Here is a 6,124-nt window from a genome sequence, read left to right as displayed (position 1 = left end):
TGTACTTAACATGTAAGTCTTTTTGCATGACCCTTTACGATACAATTGTGTATTTGCATATACCATGCAAAAAGATTTACACATTACGTACACTGTAACGCTGGAATTGTAATTATGTGTAAGTACACATGTGTTTACTAAGTAGCTACTATGTAAATACACAGTAATTAGAGACACAATGTAAAGTGCTACCCAAAACACAACCTGCAGTTAATAAGGTGTCTTGAAGTAAATAAAGCAGTACCTCTAAACACCACAAGGGGGCATAAGGTAAGCACAAATTGTACAAAGTCAAGAAGTAACATTAACAATCTAAACGAACACTGGATTTAATTAGATTGTTTTCGGGGAAATAATCAGTCCATGTTAACATCCAAGAAGTGCATTAAAAGAACCCCTTTCTTAATCCCACTAGAAATATTATTATATAATCATTACTGTTATAAGAGGTCAATTGAACCGAATATATAAAAATCTGGATCTCCAAAACACATTGAATAGTATCGAGGAGGGTCAGTCAGTGTTGGGCAAGTACTCACAATATGTCTGTTTTGACATACAGTCTGAACAAGAAAGAAGAGATGTTGATGTATAAGTGCTGGGTTTATTTGTACTTCAGAACACATTTCTATGTGAAGAGCTGCTGTTTCCTTTGCAGCAGACCTGTGAGAGAGTGATGATGGATTTATCTCCCGGTGTATTTTCAACGTCAGCTTGAAAAAGGAATCCATAGCGTCCTCTGGTTTGGACCACCTCGGAGAACTGTTTGTGCTGCGGTGAAAATGCCAAAGAAATGATTCACACAGGACCTCCCTGGGAGACTGAAAAGTGTACTCATCAAGGTTGCCTCGACTATTTATTTATACGGTTTTGATATTTGCAGAGTGTTTTTTTTACCTCTACACTTTATCATTCTTTTTTAAAACCTGGAAGCTGGGTTGTTGATATGGTTTGCTTAAAGACAAAAGCCATAACATAAGACTTCCTCAAGCTCCTTGAAATAAAGAATATATGCTGATATATATATATATATATATATATATATATATATATATATATATATATATATATATATATATATATATATATATATATATATATATATATATATATATATATATATATATATATATATATATAGAGAGAGAGAGAGAGAGAGAGAGAGAGAGAGAGAGAGAGAGAGAGAGAGAGACACTAGTCTATAGTGTACCCAACAATCTTTCTTAACGAACGCTTTGCATTAAACTAGACAACTAGAAACCACACTTTTTTTGTGTGTGTGATTTAGAACCAATAATCCAATATCAATACTGAGTCTTCTGAAGAAGAAAAAACACTATTAACATTAGTTTTAGTAAATTAGTAAATCTGAAAAACTACCCAAATTCTTATAGTAACTACAATGAATAAAACCAAGACCAATTAATTTGCATTTAACTTCAACATCAATCTTTAAACTCAATAATAGCATTTCACTTCACTGTAACAAAAAGGGTAGGCATTACATACTAATTTATCGATCAAGCCTGTGCATGATACATATTTTATTGAGTTAGTCAATGAGCTGCAAATCTGCATCAGCCGCATCTGTTTTTGTAGCCTTTGTTAAATGTTACCTTAGGTAAGGTTGTTCAAGATTTGTGATGAAAGGGGTTTGCTTAAACAGCCAATGATGTCACTTCAATCTCTGTTCTTTTGAACTTTATACTGTATTCTGTGAGTGAAAGTTCAACAACCGAGTGCAGTCCTCTCCTCCAGACTGAACCTCCTCCTCCCACCCGTTTTACTTGCTGAGCAGAGCAGTCATCTTTCCATTCTCCTCTTCTTGTCCTGTGCCATCCTGCTTTACTGTCTAATTAGTGCAGACCAATACCTTCATGGTGCCTTGCTTTTCCCAGTATGTGAAAATGTGTGTGTGTGTGTGTGTGTTTTTCTGAACTGCCTGCGCACGGTCCCGGGTGCCACACTGCATACAGAAACCGCTGCTGCTTTATTACGTGCGTGTGATTTATTGCTTTAATTGGACATGTGTGTAAAGCTGAAATGTTAAGGGCCTGCTGGAAGATTGGGTGCCTGTTTACACAAGGGCGCTGGGTTTTATTGGACTACAAAAGAAACCATTCTTTATTAAGGAGGCTTCAGAACCAGACGCTTTTGCACAAATACCCATTTTTAGTGTTTAGCAAAGGGAATCTGCCTGAAATCCATGTTGGCACAATGTTTTATTGCAAGGCTGTAATTTAAAAATAATAATAATGTTATGTCCTCTTTTCAGCTGGCACCCATGGCTGGTTCAAGTCTTAACATGGTAGTGACTCTGTACCTGTCACATCCATTAAGGAGGCTTCTGCACCATGCATAAAAACAGCAGCAGACGCTTTTGCACAAATACCCTTTAGTGTTTAGCAAAAGGAATCTGCATGAAATCCATGTTGGCACAACGTTTTATTGCAAGGCTATAATTTAAAAACAACAACAACAAAAAAATGTTGTGTAGTCTTTTCAGCTGGCACCCAGTTCTGGTTCAAGTATTAACAAGGTAGTGACTCTGTACCTGTCACATCCCATTGATGGTTTTATTGTAGCTGAAACCACATGGGGTGGAGCACTTGATCTGCAAGGACCTGCATCTGTTTAGAGCAATGGTGGCCAAAGTCAGCCCTTCCACTCCTAGTCTTTGTTCTAACTAAATTGTTTAACTGAACCGATCAACCTCCACCCAGACCCTGAAGTAGTTCATTGTCTCATTTTACCTGTTAAACCTGAACTGTGATTGGACACCCCTGCTTTAGGGGTTCAGTCCAGAGAAGTTTCTCTGTGTTTCCACTCACACTGTACTTGTACTGTAGTTGTGATGGACCTGGTTCAGAGTGGACTTTGCCAAATGGGTAATTCGTTTTGGCAACAGCAAAGCATTTTTTTGTAATAGCTTGTTTGACAAAGGCTGACATTTAGGAGGCAGTCTGCAGTGATTGCACTGTGGTTTATTAGTGTATTTCTCATGAATGGGTCTCCCTTTCTGAATTTACATAGTAAATTGTACACATTAGAGGGTGTGTACAGTAGACAGTTATTGATTTGACTGTAAGATCTGTATTGGAACTGTGTGCACTTACTCTTTTTTTTATATAAAACACCTGAAAACAAGGGGGTCAAGAAGAGCTACTTCCTTGTAGTGACCCCTGGGCAACGTCTCTGACAGCAAAAAGCTCTTCAAATCAAACTTACCATGCAATGCTTAAGCAAAGCAATGTTGGCCTTGGTTAGTACTTGGATGGGAGACCACCTGGGAATACTGAGTGCTGTAGGCTGCATGTTAAGCTCATACGAATATACCTGAAAACAAAAGGCTTTTTGATTATTTAGCCTCCTCCCCCATTATCATTGCAACCTTGTAGTATCAGAGATAGACCAAAACCCTTTGCTGCTTAAAGTATTAACCAGGGAAAATCTTCCAAAAGTCTGAAAATTCTTCTGCAATTTATACTTCAGAAGAACTTAGATTTGGTAAAATCTTCTGACGAATTTTTGAGATGAAACCCAAGACGTCTTTAAGTAGAAAGCTACAGAATTCCACTTGCAGTTCAGGTGTTTTTTTCCTAAGATCATTCTTCACATGGCCCCAGGTATTCAGAGTCCTCGATCTCCTCTCTCAGAGCCCAGCACATCAGTATCCTGGTTAAGGACACAGCTGGTCATGCAGTTCACATGGATTTATTTCATACTTTTTGTTAGCCTTGGGGAAGCTAAGTACCCAGGACTGATTCTCAAACAAAACACAAAGGCATTTTGTACAGTGCTTAATGCATGTAGTCACAGTAGATAAGAAGACTTTCCAGAACTTTTAAATTAACTAACATTGTTAACAATAATACAAATACAGTTTATTTAGACTGCAGAGGGTATTACAAAAATGTAATTAACTTCAATTCTAATGCAGATTGCAGGTATTGTTTTGTAACTGAGACAAAGTGGTCTTCTTGATATGTTACTGCATGGTGTTTGATAGTCGGGGGAATGCAGGTTCACCTACTGTTCTGGCTGTGTAAGTTTGCTGATCTTCACTGAATTAGGCAGTCAAAATCTACAGGGACTGCATTACAGCGGCCCCTACTGGCCAGGTGCCCTGTAAGCCCAAGCACACCCTTACAAGGAAGCTCTCTGACTATGGAACTGGCTTGGCAGTGGGATTGAAAACTAACAATTGTGGTTGAAAATGACAGCTATTACACCGCTGTAATCGTTTCTTTCAACAATCTGTTGTAGAAACAAATAAAAAAAAAAAAAAAAAAACTTTAACAGCAATTGCTGGAAAACAAGTTTAAACCCTTTTTTAAAGGCTCCAACCCCCGATTCAGGATGACACAATGAACAGCATTAATAGCTCTCTTTTCATAGCCACACTTAGACCGTCTTGATTTCGAAAAGCTTCTCCAGCTGTTTATCTCCATCTTCGTCCACTTACCAACAGTTTTTTTCTGCCTTTTGTTCCTTATGGAAAGTTAATGTAATTCTGTATGACAACATTCATACTGATTAAGGGGTTGAACCTGCATAGAGTAGGAATCAAACCTTGCACCCACACCCAAGCGCAAGAAGAAAATTTAAATTCCATGAAAAAAAATGGGGAAACCCAACTTCAGGAAGGGATTAAGGCGAGGGAGAGGCAGGTTTGAACTAATTTTGAAATCCTGTACAAGACAATTTGTCAGTGCAGTGCATGGCAAGCCTGTGTTAATTGCCATGGGTATGCAATAACATGTATTATTCTATGCGGAGCGGTGCAATAGTCAATGCTATATTGAGTGTTCCACCCACTGCAAGCACAACTGATTAAAACTGCTTTATCTTCTGCATTGGAAATGCTCTATCTTTTAGATCAGTAGAGGGCCTATTGCCAGCCTAAGATTCATGTGAAAAGCTGAAATGTTTGTTACGCACACGGCTTGTTACATTGCATACAAGTTTCTATGCAGTAGTCTGTTAATATAATTAACATTCAATGTTGAATTCATGTATTTTCTGCAATGCATGTACTTATAGTAGGTACTGTGAACCTGGTAAGATGTATGGGGTCTATTAAGAAGCAGGTGGATTCAACCAGCATCAAAGCCAACACTCTCTTTTCTGTGTTAAATAAAGACCTCATTCCCTGGGTGAGGGGAATGGTATGGTTCCCTGAGGGATGAAGATTGGCTTACCTGAAAAGTACTCAAGTAGCAGCACAGACTGCACAAACACAGGAATGCTTATTTATACATGCACTGAATGCATGATAAGTCTTGACACTCCTAAAGATATAAGCATTAACTTTTCTCAACACCAATTGGAGTAAAGGGTTAATTCCTGGATAGGAGCCACACAGCCTGTGAATAATGATTGATCACTGGAGAGCACTGCATTCAATCCCCTATTCCCGATACACTATTACTAATACAAACCAAAATAAAACAATGCATTTAAGGGCTCATTTATATGGTACGGTACACACCAACGACAACGAAAAAGTATGCAACACTAAATAAAACTTAATCTGCTAAGCACAATAGTAAACTTTAACTGACTGAGGCCTTAATGTAGACGTGACTGCATTTTTTATTAGGTTGAAGGATGCCAAGACCCTATAAGATTTAAAAAAAAAAAAAAAACACTCTAGTCTTTACATGTGGACACATGGACTCATATGAGGATGCCATTTTCCCTCAAAAAGAAATAATTTCCAATGACAATTATATTTGTTGTGTCCAAAACTATTATTTCAGCTATTCGCAATATTTCATGCAGGAAAGTGTTATAATAACCATTTTAAATTAGGCAAAAGCATGCTTCTGAGGTGGCCAGCTATAGTAAGCAGGGCTGCAAGATCACATGTTTTTGCTATTCCTCCTAATGCAGCTCTCAGTCCCCCTTGCTCAAGTCATCAATCACGAGGTAGCACACTTTCAAACACGAATGCTTGAATCTCACCAAAAACCAACCTGGTGTAAATCTGCTGTCAGTCAAGGTGGCGAACCCAACTGTAAAAATCGGGCAATCAAGATCTCATGGTGCGCTGAGATGACAAAAAAGCAAGGTGATAGTGAAATTACTGTAGTGATGCAATGACTTGTCAAATCATTCAGTT

Source organism: Polyodon spathula, chromosome 17 (genome assembly GCF_017654505.1).
Source record: "Polyodon spathula isolate WHYD16114869_AA chromosome 17, ASM1765450v1, whole genome shotgun sequence".
Lineage (NCBI taxonomy): Eukaryota > Metazoa > Chordata > Actinopteri > Acipenseriformes > Polyodontidae > Polyodon > Polyodon spathula.
This window is presented reverse-complemented; position numbering follows the sequence as displayed.